We start from the raw sequence: 15,667 nt of genomic DNA, 5'->3' as shown, positions 1-15,667 counted from the left end.
CATTTGAATCTATAGGGTCACATGAAGATTTTCTACAATGATCTATATTGGTATCTAATGAATCGAAGCTATTTTCAAATGGTAGCATTTTTTCACCTATTGCAAAAATCATTAGTAACATGCAATGCAAAGTTGCAAGATAGGCTAGATTTGATTTTGTTCATCATGGGCACAAACCAACATCATGATTTCATCTGGGTGGGCATGCTTACACTAGGTATGCTCCCATTGCACCTCCTAATGTGCCAGAACATCAAGAACCATACCCTACCGGCACGATATCTCAAGTGCCCTGAGTCCAAAAAATTGCCAAACTTTGATGGACTATTTCTCGCAATACATGATGCATATGATTGATCCATTTGAACCTACAAGGTCACATGAGGCTTATCTATAATGACCTATCTCAGTTTTGGACAACTCAGCCATTTTCAAATGGTAGCATTTTTTCACCTGCTACAAAAATTGTTAGTGGCATGCAGTGCAAAGTTGCAAGTGATGAATAATGATGAATAGAAAATACCCAAATAGGTACTAAGAGGGGGGGTGAATAATTACAGACAAAAACTTCCCTTTAACAACTTAACCTATCAAAGACAGTATTAACCAGTTGTCCGCAACACCGGTCTTAATCACAGCAATACCATTTAAACATAGTGAGACTTTAACAGACATAAACCTGTAACATTGAGTACCTCAAATAAACTCAATACTTCATCACAACTTCACCCATAAGCATATGCTTGTAAAACATCAAAAATGTTGTAATCATTAGCTCTGCATGCATTGCCACTTAATCATAGAAAACACTTAAATCATCACATGAAAATGCATCACACATAACACACTGATTTTTCACATGGAAACCCAACTTGGAAAAACCACGGTGGGGATGAATACCCACAAGTTGTTCTTGAACTCTTCTGAAGTTTGCTCTGTTAGGAGCCTAGTCAAGTTAAAGACTTTACAACAGGTTCTGCTAGGAACCGATCCTATTAGGGATCACCTAGTTAAGGGATGGCTAAATACCCGATTAAAGGTTAAAACCCGGTTAAAGGTTACCTTGTTAGAGGACTTATAAAACTCAATGATTTTGAGTCATCCTGTTAAAGGATTTACACAAAGCTTGTTAAAGCTACCCAGTGAAGGGATTTTTCAACTGCTGAAATTTTTAGAAGTCAACAGGTAATACACTGATCTGATAACAGCACTTAATGCTAATGCAGATCCTCTTCAGTTCCTTTAAATCTGCAATCACACTCTACAGATCTCAACTCACTTCTCTAGTCTAGAAAGAATCAAGTATCTCTTTTCTTGAATACATACACACAATCATTTGCCAACACTAACAAAAAAAAACATCATCGACCTTATAGACAATTAGGTCAGTAGCCAAAACCCTAAAACCCTAAGCTTCTAGGTTAACAGATACAGTCAATCCAATCCTGACCATTTAATCATATTACATAGAGAAAAACAATCTTGAACAAATCTCAAGATGTTCTCCACCATTCATTCTCCACCGCTTTTGGAAGTTGATAACCCATCATGTGCTCTCCACCATTTACTAAGATTTTGCATATTCCCAAGGTAGATAGAATCAATCTTCTCATGCAAGATCCTCAAGGAAATTATTCACATGCACAAGGCTAATGTGGCAACATGATCTGATCTCATTTCAATGCTAACTCATCACAGGATGTCATTGGTCAAATCACACAGACTTGGAATGCATCAACCGGAATCCCTAAAGCTGAGACTACCAACCGGTAGTCACACTTAGTAACACCCCGATACTGGTTTACTAACTTCACATATACTGGTTCACCAACTTCTTCATATACTAGTTCAATACCATCATACCGATTCACTTGCCAGTTTGTTTTCTTCAATATACCAGTTCATACTTCAGGATATTGACATCAATGACAACATACAATCATACCATGTCATCAAAATTTGTACATATGCCAACAATCTCCCCCTTTGGCATTGATAGCAATACACAAGGATATCTCTACATCTTCTTCCATACTATATGTCTTCACTTATGTAGATATCTTCTCTTCTTCTCATCTTCTTCCCCTTTGACAACAATGCCAAAGTGAAGGCATAAACATCCATGTTCCACTATGTTGCTCCCCCTGAGGAGTAGCATCTCTCAACACATCAATCTTGAAAATATTTGGCAATACAACACCTGACCGATGTGGACCACACACCTTTAGTTCACCTCTTGAAGGGGCAACACCCCTAATTCACCTCTTAAATAGGTAAATGTAGCCTTCGGTAAAGGCTTGGTGAATATGTCTGCTAACTGCTCCTTACAGGAAACATGTTCCAATACAACCTCTTTGTTCTAAACTTTCTCCCTTAAGAAATGATACTTGAGCTCGAAGTGCTTGGTTCTAGCATACAATACTGGATTCTTGGAAATATTAATTCCACTTGTGTTATCACAAAATATACTCACCGGTTTAGATACAGGGACTTTGAAACCACTCAATACATGCTTGATCCAAATTGTCTGAGTACAGGTCATAAATGCTGCTACATATTCTTCTTTTGCTATGGACTGAGAGATACAACTCTGCTTCTTGCTCATCCATGAGACTAGTCTTCCACCAAGAAAGAATGCACCATTGGTTGTGCTCTTCCGGTTGTCCACATTACGAGCACAATCTGCATCGGTAAACACTTTGAGATTGAAATCATTATTGTATGGATACCACAATCCATAATCTATAGTTCCCTTCAAATATCTAAGAATCCACTTGACTGCTACCAAGTGGGATTCTCTTGAACTTTTATGAAAATGTGCAGCAATGCCCACTACATGTACAATGTTTGGTCTATTGTGTACTACATAGTGCAACTTACCAATCATTGGTCAGTATTCCTTCTCATTCACCAATGCTAAGTCATCTTCTTTTGATAATTTACAACTTGTCATCATCGGTGTAACAACCGGTTTGCTGTCTTCCATGCCAAAGGTCTTCAACACCTCTTTGACATACTTCGACTGACTGATAAAGATACCATCTTTCATTTGTTGAGTTTGTAGCCCAATGAAGAACTTAATCTCTCCAATTACTGACATCTCTAATTCCTTCTTCATTTCTTCTGCAAACACATGGCTCATCTTATCATCTCCACCAAAAATTATGTCATCAACAAATACTTCACAGATCTTAATCTGATCTCTTTCTAACTTAAAATAGATATTGCTATCTTCACTTGTTCTTACAAATCCAATCTTCACAAGATGTGAGTGTAAACATTCATACCATGCTCTAGGTGCTTATTTCAATCCACACAAGGCTTTATGTAGCCTACACACCATATCATTGTCTTCTGATAGGGAAAACCCATCTGGTTGCTCTATATACACCTCTTCTTCAAGTATTCCATTTAGAAATGCAGATTTCACATCCATCTGATACACTTTGAATCCCTTGAAGGCTGCATATGAAAGTAGCATTTGAAATCCTTCCAATCTAGCTACTAGATCAAAGGTTTCTCCATAGTCTTCTCCTTCTTCTTGAGCATATCCCTTACATACCAATCTTGATTTGTTTCTTGTCACTGTGCCATCTTCATTCAACTTGATTCTGAAAACCCATTTGGTGCCAATAACATTTTTGTGCTTAGGTCTGGGTTCCAAAGACCATGTACCATTCTTTTCTATCTAGTCAAGTTCCTCTTCCATATCCTTAATCTAGTCTTCATCTTTGTGTGCCTCTTTAAATGTTTTGGGCTCAAATTCAGAAACCATGCAAGAGTTCTCTCTAACCTTTCTTCTTGTAAATATTCCTACATCCTTATTCCCTATTATTTGCTTTGGATCATGATGTAGCTTTACATACCTAGGAATAATCTTAGTTGATTCCTCTTTCTTTTCTTCTTCATCCTCATCTTCATCTACATCTACATCTACTAGTGTAGGAGCACTTCTATTTGTACTTGGTTGTTTTGCAACTGGTTCCCAGAAGGTTACACCCAGTTCATCTACCGCTCACTCACTGCTGGTTTCCCCAAGTATCTCAGAAGTTTCATCAACTCTAACATTGAAACTTTCAACAATTCTCTGAGTCCTATTGTTAAAACACTTGAGAGCTTTACTCTTGGTGGAATACCCTAGGAATATTCCCTCATCACATTTTGCATCAAACTTGCTCTGGTGTTCACTTTTCTTGATATAACACTTGCTACCAAATACTCTAAAGTAGCTTACTACTTGAGTCTTACCTGTCCAGTACTCATAAGGAGTTTTATCCTTACCTTTCTTGATGAGTACCCAGTTCATAGTGTAGACTGCAGTCCTCACTGCTTCTCTTCAAAAAGTGTGAGCAACCTGCCCTTGAATCAACATCATTTTGGTTGCTTCAACTATAGTCCAATTGTTCCTTTCTGCTAGGCCATTCTACTATGGAGTCCGAGGGGCAGACAGTTGCCTCTTGATGCCATTCTCTTCACAGTACTTATTGAATTCACCAGAAGTGAACTCACCTCCTTGATCAGTTCTAAGGCATTTAATCTTCTTACCACTTTCCTTTTCAACTAGTGCTCTGAAGGCTTTAAACTTTCCAAAAGCTTTAGACTTGTCTTTCAAGAATGTGACCTACATCATTCTTAAGAAATCATTACTAAGAATCATAAAGTACCTATCTCCCTGCACACTCCTAGTTTTCATAGGACCACACAAATCAGTATGCACAAGATCAAGTAAATTATCTGCCATGAAAGATTTACCTTTGAAGGTTGAGGAAGGCATTTTCCCCAATTGACATTCTCTATAGAAAGGATTCTTCAGTTTGTTCAGCACAGGCAATCCTCTAACTGCCTTGATCTTACTAGCCTTCACATATTATCAAAATTTATATAGCAGAGTCTCCTATGCCATATCCAACTCTCATCAAACTTGACCATTAGACATTGACTGATATTTGTATTTAACTGAAATAAGTTACCACTGGTCTACAAACCGGTGGCTATCAGTTCACCACTCTTTCCTTTAATTCTGCACACTCCATCTTTGAATTCCAGAGTGAGTCCTTTATCATTTAGCTGGGCAACACTCAAAAGGTTATGCCTAGGGCCTTCCACCCAATACACATCATCAGCACTACTTTTTCCATTTAGGGAGATGGACCCTTTGCCTTTTACCATACAAGGTGCATCATTACCAAATTGGACTACACCTCCATCATATTCTTCCAAAGATAGAAACTTTCTCCAATCACTAGTCATGTGGTGAGAACATTCACTATCAATAATCCACTCATTAAAATTATCAAAGTGGGAGACAAGAACCTTCTTGTCTGACACATCTTCCTTAACGGCTACAAACACTATGTCTTCATTTTCTTCATCTTCTGATTCATCATCAGTGACACCTTCATCGACTGCAACAAGAAAGTTTCTTCTATTTCCTCCTTTGAACTTTTTGAACTTCTCTGATTTGTCCTTATTATCACTATTAGGATAGTTGATAGCAATGTGACCTATCCTATTGTAGGAAAAACATTTCAAGGGGAGCTTACCTCTATATTTTCCAATTCCCTTAGGAAGTCTCTTGGCAAGAAGAGCTTCAAACTCCATTAGGATCTCCTCATCATCCATATCTCTTCTCTATCTAGTTCATAGCTGGTACTAACTTCTTTTCCCTTTCTAGATGGTGCAATAGATGGTCTCAAGGTTGATTCAATCTTCTGAACACTGCCATCATAACTATTTAGCTCATATGTGGTCAACTTAGCAATGATGAAGTCTAGGGATACCTTTGTCTTGTCAATAGATCTCAACTCCTGAATAGCGGTAACCCTTATTGCATAGACTGGTAAAAAGGATCTCAAAACTTTGCTAACAATGGTGGGATCATCCATTGTACCTCCTGCACTCTTGATGTCTCCAAATGGTATCTCCTTCAACCATTTGCATGTCTTCAAATTTTCCCCTAAGGCTTTCTTCCTTAGCTTGCTTCACATGCTCATCACCACCATAGATAGTCTCTAGAGTATCCTATACATCTTTGGGATTGTCTTTACCCTAAACATCTATAAACTCAATATCAAATAGACTGCTGATAAGAGGTCCCATAACTTGCCCATTCTCCTAAATTTCTCTTCTTTGATCATCAGTGAGAGTACCGGTAGGGACAATATAAGTATTCTCAACATAGTTCTAGTGTTGAGCACCCATGCTTTTAATGTAGATCTTCATTTTGTCCTTCCATATTTTAAAATTATCTCTATTGAACTTAGGACCTTCCCTCTTCATCATTAGAATAGGATCTTTTCCTCAAGCGGTTAAGCTTATAGCACCGAGGACCTAGAGGATGCTTTGACACCAATTGATGAATAATGATGAACAACAAATACCCAAACAAGTACTAAGAGGGGGGGTAAATTAGTACAGACAAAAACTTCCCTTTAACAACTTAACCTATCAAAGACAGTATTAACAGTTTGTCTGCAACACTGGTCTTAACCATGGCAATACCAGTTAAACACAGTGAAACTTTAATAGACATAAACCAGTAACACTGAGTACCTCAAATAAACTTAATACCTCATCACAACTTCACCCATAAGCATATGCATGTAAAACATCAAAAATGTTGTAACCATTAGCTCTGCATGCATTACCACTTAATCATAGAAAACACTTAAATCATCACATTAAAAATGCATCACACATAACACACTGATTTTTCATGTGGAAACTCAATTGGGAAAAACCACGGTGGGGATGAATACCCACAAGTTATTCTTGAACTCTTCTGAAGTTTTCTCTGTTAGGAGCCTAGTCTGGTTAAAGACTTTACAATAGGTTCTGCTAGGAACCAATCCTGCTAGGGATCACCCGGTTAAGGGATGGCTAAATACCTAGTTAAAGGTTAAAACCCGGTTAGAGGTTACCCTATTAGAGGATTTATAGAACTCAATGATTTTGAGTCACCCTGTTAAAGGATTTACACAAAGTATGTTAAAGCTACCTAGTGAAGGGATTTTCCAACTGTTGAAATGGTTAGAAGTCAACAGGTAATACACTGATCTGATAACAACACTTAATGCTAAGGCAGATCCTCTTCAGTTCCTTTACCTCTGCAATGACACTCTGCAGAGCTCAACTCACTTCTCCAGTCTGGCAAGAATCAAGTATCTCTTTTCTTGGATACATACACACAATCACTTGCCAACACCAACAAGGAAAAATATCATCGACCTTATAGACAATTAGGTCGGTAGCCAAAACCCTAAAACCCTAAGCTTCTAGGTTAACAGATACAGTCGATCCAATCCTGACTGTTTAATCCTATTACATAGAGCAGAACAATCTTGAACAAATCTCAAGACGTTCTCCACCACTTCTGGAAGTTGATAACCCATCACGTGCTATCCACTATCACTAAGATTTTGCACATTCCTGAGGTAGATAGAATCAATCTACTCATGCAAGATATTCAAGGAAATTCTTCATGCACACAAGGCTAACATGGCAACATGATCTGATCCCATTTCAATGCTAACTCATCATAGGATGTCATCAGTCGAATCACACAGACTTGGAATGCATCAACCGGAATCCCTGAAGTTGAGACTACCAATCGGTAGTCACATTTAGTAACACCCCGATACCGGTTGACTAACTTTGCATATACCGGTTCACCAACTTCTTCATATACTGGTTCACTTGCCATTTTTCTTTCTTCAATATATCGGTTCATACTTCAACATATTGACATCAATGACAACATACAATCATACCATGCCATCATACTCTATACATATGCCAACAATCTCCCATATGCCAATAGCAAGATAGGCTAGATTTTCTTTCGATCATCATGAGCGTGTTTGGGTCACAGGATGTCATCAGTCGAATCACACAGAATTGGAATGCATCAACCAAAATCCCTGAAGCTGAGACTACCAATCGGTAGTCACACTTAATAACACCTCGATACCGGTTTACTAACTTTGCATATATCGGTTCACCAACTTCTTCATATACCGGTTCACTTGCCAGTTTGTTTCTTCATTATATCATTTCATACTTCAGCATGTTGACATCAATGACAACCTACAATCATACCATGTCATCAAACTCTGTACATATGCCAACAATCTCCCATATGCCAATAGCAAGATAGGCTAGATTTTCTTTCATTCATCTTGAGCATGTTTGGGTGGGCAGTTTTACGCTAGGAATGCTCTTATTATGCCTCCCAATGCACCAGAATGTCAAGAGCCATACCCTACAAGTACGATCTCTTAAGTGCCCTGAGTCCAAAAAATTGTCAAACTTTCATGGACAGTTTATGACAATCCAAGATGCATATGATCAATCTGTTTGAACCTATAGGGTCACATGAGACTCATCTACAATGAACTATATCAGTTTTTGATGACTCAGAGCCATTTTCAAATGGTAGCATTTTTCACCTGCTACAAAAATCGTCAATGGCATGCAGTGCAAAGTTGCAAGATAGGCTAGATTTCATTCCAATCTTCATGGGCACAAACCAACATCGTGAGTGCATCTGGGTGGGTAGGTTTACTCTATGCATTCTCCTGTTATGCCTCCCAATGGACCGGAACGTCAAGAGCCATGCCCTACCAGTGCAATCTCTCAAGTGCCCTGAGTCCAAAAAATTGTCAAACTTAGATGGATAGTTTCTTGCAATCTAGAATGCATATGATCAATCCATTTGAACATATAGGGTCACATGAGGCTCTTCTACAATTACCTATCTTATTTTTTGATGACTTAGAGCCATTTTCAAATGGTAGCTTTTTTTCACCTGCTGCAAAAACCATTAGTGGCATGCAATGCAAAGTTGCAAGATAGGCTAGATTGGATTTCGTTCATCGTGGGCACAAACCAACATCACGAGTGCATTAGTGTGGCAAGGTTTACCCTAGGAATGCTCCTATTATGCCTCCCAATGTAGCGAAACGTTGAGAGCCATACCCTACCGACATGATCTCTCAAGTGCTCTTAGTCCAAAAAAATGTCAAACTTTGACGGATAGTTTCTTGAAATCCAGGATGCATATGATTTATCTGTTTGAACCTATAGGGTCAAGTGAGTCTTGTCTACAATGACCTATCTCAGTTTTTGATGACTCGGAGTCATTTTCAAATGGTAGCATTTTTTCACCTGCTATGAAAATCGTCAGTGGCATGCAATGCAAAGCTGCAAGATAGGCTAGATTTGATTTCGTTCATCATGGGTACAAACCAACATCACGAGTGCATCTAGGTGGGTAGGTTTACACTAGGAATGCTCCTACTATGATCCCAATGTTCTCAAAAATCAAGAGCCATACCCTACAGACACTATCTCTCAAGTGCCCCAAGTCCAAAAAATTGTCAAACCCGGCTTATCACATCACATAAACTCAAAACCCTTAAGATATTCAAAACATATTCACATATATTCAAAAAATAGTCACAAAACTTAGTCATATATATTCAAAAAATATTTTACAAATCATCTCATGGGCTTTTATACAAAATTTAGCATTTAATTATGTGTGAATCCACTCATCACCATTTAAATATACAAAATTTGGCATTTAAATATGTGTGAATCAGCTCATTGTCATTTAAATATATAAAATTTGGCATCTAAATATGTACAAATCAGCTCACGACTATTTAAATATACAAATTTATGCCCCTAAATATGTACAAATCAGCTCATGGGCATTTACATATACAGAAAATGAATATAGAACAATTCGCCGACGATATATACAAAATTCTCAAAATCAATCTACCCTGAACCATAGAATCCATCAAGTGAGCATTTTGGATCGACTCTAACCCATATTGTGTCAAGTATTGCCTCTTGGTCAGATTCGCAAACTTTCCATAAAATCTTTTTATGAGGTCTACCATGATACTTAATCAAATGGATATTTCTTGCAACAACAAGGTTGGAGAAATGAAGAATATGTCTATGTGTTTCAAAGTCCTTGAACAACCAAACATTAGAATTCTTGCTAGGGTATTTCCTAAGCCATGTGCCTGTCATGACAACAGACCCTATTGGATACTCAATACCCTCTCCATCAATGATTGTGGTTGTCAATTTTCTCTTAGGCTCTCTACAGTGACACAAAAAGTAATTCGTTCCTTCTTCACTATTCTCTTTTGCAACAATTGCGTACACATGACCTGCATATTATAGAATGATAATTAATACCAAAAATAATGTTTGATGTAAAAAAATGAGCCAAAAAAAATTCCTGCAATAAAATTTATGCAAAAAATCACCCGGTTCCACTAGGTCGGATACATGATCGAAATCAATTGATGCTTCCATTTGGTTCAATTGCAGTGCTTTGGGAATTTGATAGGTATCAATGGGAAGCAATGGTCTACAAGACCATTTATCAACCCACTCTTGTGATTCACATTCTTCCTGTTATCATGTTTGAAATCATCAGAAATTTGAGGCTAATTAGACTAAAAGGATGAATCACAAGAATCCTTAACTAATTAAACCGATTCTAAACATAATTCAATGAAATAAATGAAGGAAATAAGAAGATTAAGCTAATTAAAACTCCCTATTCTCCACTTGCGCTTCCATTGTTCTTCTCCAATTTGCATGGTTGGTGGCTCTCAGGTATTGCACCAATTTCCTGCATACAAATGTTTTGAAGGTTGTGATTCTCTGGTTCTCAAAATCTAGATTGAAATGAGAAAAGAGGTTGAATTTATAGATTTTCAACACAAAGGAGGTAAGAATTTGAACTCAAGTGTTGATTGATGGACAACTAAAATTGATTGATCAGTTAACTCATTAGATTGATTTGTTAACATAATTAGTTGGAGAGTGAACTCAATTGATTTACTAGTAGACTAAATAGACTAGCTAGTTGACTAGAGAGATAAGTGGATTGATTGACCAGTAGACTAAATAGATGGATTAGTCAGAAAAAGGTGGTTGAGAGTTAAAAAGGATGATTGATGAGTTAACTGATTAGACAACTGATTTGATCAATCGATTCTAATTTTAGCATGTGTTGTAGGAATTTGAAATTGAATTTGATTTTCATTTTCAATTTGGATTTTGAATTTGGTCATTCAAATGTTGAAATGCACATGAAATTAACTGAAATTCAGATTTGGTGAAATGTGAATTTTATGATTTAGAATTAGATGAAATGATATGAAATTCGAATTTGGGGAAATATGAAATGAAATTAGATGGAATTAATTGGAATTATAATTTGGGCAAATGGAGGAATTTAATTAATTAATTTAAATAATTTAAATGAAATTATTTAAACTTAGGAGATAGAATTAATTAAATAATAAATATTTTTTAATTGAGGAATAAATCATAATTAATTAAATAATTGATATTTAATTAATAATTGAGATAGGGTTAGCTGATTAAAATGATTTGAGAATAGAAATAGAATAATTAGAAGTGTTGAAGGGGGACGATTAGAAGAAATTGTTAGTTTAATAAAATAATTAAAGAATTACTTAATTAAATAGATGAATAATTAGTGTAGAATTAATTAGGCATTTTTAGGTGTCTACATTTGCCCCTCTTTAAGACAATGTCGAAATGACATTTTTCAAAGAATGAAATTTTTTGCCCCACTATGCCCTGATAACGCTAGGGTATAATGCCCCCTCGAGAGATTGTTTGTGCATTGAAGGCATGAATGATCTCTCGAAAAGAGAAGGATATTAGATGAGATATGGAAGAATTGTTAACTTGATGACAGGAATGAGTTTGATTATAGAAAAGAAATGGTTGAAGTGATTTGTAGATAAGATTGATAGGATTGATCTGATAAGGATAAAGTCTGGTTTTAGGAAGGACACATCCTGTATAAGACAAAATTGATCAAAACTTCTAGTTTTAGGAAGGATACATCCTGTATAAGACTGATCTGTCTCATTTTAGGAAGGATACATCCTATATAAGACAAAGATAGATGATCATGTCTAGTTTTAGGAAGGACTAATCCTATATAAGACAAAAATAGATAACAAAACATCTGGTTTCAGGAAGGATACATCATGTATAAGACGAAGATAGATAAAAATTGGATGAATGATAAAATATGATAAAGGTGAGGAATAATTGATTGATAGATAGAATATTTGATATGAGAAAATGATAGAATTATAGATGAAATGATTGAAACTAAGTGATGAGAGAGATCATGTTAAATGAAAGAATGATTGGAAAGAATGATCAATTAGAAAAATGCTTGATGAGAGAATGATCTGAAGAGACAATCAGCATGATGAGATTAGAAAAATGAAATGATATGATTGATGATGAATAGTCTTCTTGTCTTTATTCATAGTGCAATACATTTTCATCATTGAGCCTTATTATGTAACAATGAAGCTTTGTACACTAGGGTATAAGGAACCAAGATGCATAGATATCTCATTGCAAAGAAACAAGCACATAACAAACAAGGAATGAACCCTCCATTCTGGGAATTATGCTAGGGGTCAAGGTATGCGTGGCATTCACAAGCTGAATGCTCCTATTAAAGACACCCACTAGAGAAACTGCCCCAGAACTTCATTGGTTCAAACCATAAATAGCAAACAAAGAAAAGGATCATGCCAATCATGGCTCCTCTAGTCACTTTTTGGACATCCTTGAGTAGCTAGAAGCATTGATCTTTGCCAATTTGATAAAAGATAAAACCAACTAGAACAAAATGCAGCAACCATACTAATTTCTATCTTCGTGTGATTGCTTGATGTGATTTTGATAATGTTTGGTTTCAGAAGTTTTGGACCTCATTTAAGACTGACCTATCTAGTTTCGAGTGTACTGATTCTGTTTAAGACAAGATGTTGACCACGTTGATAGTTTGATAGTGATTTGATAGATTAGATAGTTGATCAGTTTGATTGTAGACATTTTGACAAGATAGTTGTATCCTCTGTTTAACTTCGTGTGAAGTGTTTGTTGGATAACTACTAGGATATTTGATTCTTACAAGACATGTTTATTGCTAGCTTTTTATGTTTTCTAGATTTTTAGTTTGTTTTTTATTTGTTCACGACTTTTTATGAATGTTTTTGTTTAATTTTGAATTTTTCAGTGTTTTCAATTTTTTCAAGACTGTTTGTGATTTTTTAGATTTTTTTCAGGACTTTATCTGTTTTTTAGGATTTTTTCAGGACATTATTTGATTTTTAGGATTTTTTTAGGACATTATCTAATTTTTAGGATTTTTTTTAGGACATTATCTGATTTTTTGGATTTTTTCAAGATGTTATCTGATTTTTAGGATTTTTTCAGGACATTATCTGAATGTTTTGGTATTTTTATGGTTTTCAAATGTTTTTGGTATGGATGAAACATGACCTGCTAGCAATTGATAAAGATAAGACTAACTTGGACAAAATCCAGTAGTCATACTAATCTATGCCATTGTTTCGATTTGTGTGATCATTGATAGGAATGTCTGGTTTCAAAGAGTGAGTACCCCATATAAGACTGATCTGTCTGGTTTCAAGTGTACCCTTCCTTGTGTAAGACATGTTGATGTTTGATAGAGTTTAATTGCTTAACAAGACATGTGATCAGTTTGATTATAGAGTTTGCTTGTTGATATGTTTTGATGAATGGCCCATGCTCTCTTGCTTTGAGTTTTTTATTTTTTTGATTTTTTGATGACATTTTGTGAATGTTTTTGATTGATTTTTTTAGGACTTTATCTGAATGTTTTTGATATATTTTTTTAGGACATTTTATTATTTTTAGAATTTTTTTCAGTTATGCCCCCAAGTATGCAAACCTATGATGATAACATGATGATGCATAATGTGGTGGAGACAATGAATTTTTTGATATGAGTTATGCTAATGCAGGATGCATGACAAAAATGCAGTTCCTATTCAAACAAGGATGAGTGTGTGTGTCTTTCATTCTAAAATGCAATAATTGGATTAAAGGTGCGAAACATTTCAGAGGTAGGAGTTCAATCCATTCTCAAAAGATTTAGACCATCCAACCTAACACACTATGTAACCAAGATTTATGAATGGAGGCGTGGAAAACTTCTCCATCAATTCTTGAAATTTTGATCTTCTTTTGTCCATGTGTGTGCAATTGGGTTCATTCCAACTTTAATAACCATCAAAGACCCTTGGAATCCTATGTGGCTAGCTATGTGAGTTATTCTAACTTCAAACGAAACCTGGATAGAGTGTAATGCCCCCCGCCAGGAAACCCCGAAGGGATTATGCCATAACACAAGAATAGAGTGCAATAATTTTTTATTTTTTTTTAAGTAACACAACATTGAGATACAACAAGATATCAAAGATTCAAATTACATAGCGAAAGACATCAACTAACACCTAAAGAGTTTCCAAATGAGATTGCTTAAGTTTCACATTTCACTTAACTCACACAATTAATCCAATAAGCTGATTATCTTAATAACGAGATGATTCTTAACCAGGATAATTTCTTTCAGAAGATGGAAATATAATTCACAAGATAAGGTTCATCCATTAAGATTTATTCATAACCTTCATTCAAGCTTTTCATTAAAATACAAGCCATACATCTAATATTCTAACACACTAGAATTTCATCATAAACATAAGAGATCTTTTCAAGCATACTTAATTTCCTTAACAACAACTGAATATATTCCATTACTCTAAGTTAAATTCTTTCATATTCCAATTTATTGCATTTTAAAAGACGATTGCATACATGCATCTACGATAAATCTCATCTAAACCACTTATGCATTTGATCAAAATGGCATTCAAGAAAGGACTGCATATAAGCATTTAAAGTTAATTCCATCTTATCCACTTATACATTCTAACATAAGCTATTCATACATGATAAAGTTGAATAAGGGAAACATAAGAGAATAACATCACATAACACCATAATAATCTCGGAGTTCACCCCTAAAGGGCTACATCTCTGGGTCTGCTCAACTGCAAGACCCCTCTAATAATTAATAAAGTTAAGAATACAAGAGGTTACACCATTACAATCCATCCATCAAGGTGAAACATAAACAATATGCAAGCGACCGCATCGGTCAATAAATACATAAACGACCCCTGAAAAGAAAAGGATCTAGCTGAACATAATCAAAGCTAATACAAAGGTCCATTGGAGCATCCACAAAACTGAGTCATCACCACCCAAGGTCTAACATGAAACCAAGAACTCACAAGGGCAAGGACAAAAGGACAACCCACAAACGTGCTCCTAACAGAATGAAATGAAACACACTAGCGAACGTAGGGACAAGTGTCATCACACAACCTGGTATGGTTACCATGGCAGGTCTTCATAGGTCCTGACCCCACACACTGGGTTACCCTGGCAACCTAATCCGAGCCTCCAACCCATCCAAGCCCCATGTGGACCCACACATCCTCTCGTGAAGACAAGGATAATGGTTTGCCATTTCAGGCCTTCTCATAGCATGTCGAGTCTGTGTAAGCACTCATCCCATGTGTGAGGCGCAATTATCTTACTTAGAGATTACATTATAATCTACTGTTAGGTTATCACTTATTAGACTCACTTTCGATGGGTTACCCAACAGCCACTTTGGGCGCAGCCCCCAATCGAAAGCCACTTTCCCATATGACACTAGACTAAACTCAAATGAACTCAA

Source organism: Cryptomeria japonica, chromosome 11, assembly GCF_030272615.1.
Source record: "Cryptomeria japonica chromosome 11, Sugi_1.0, whole genome shotgun sequence".
Classification (NCBI taxonomy): domain Eukaryota; kingdom Viridiplantae; phylum Streptophyta; class Pinopsida; order Cupressales; family Cupressaceae; genus Cryptomeria; species Cryptomeria japonica.
This window is presented reverse-complemented; position numbering follows the sequence as displayed.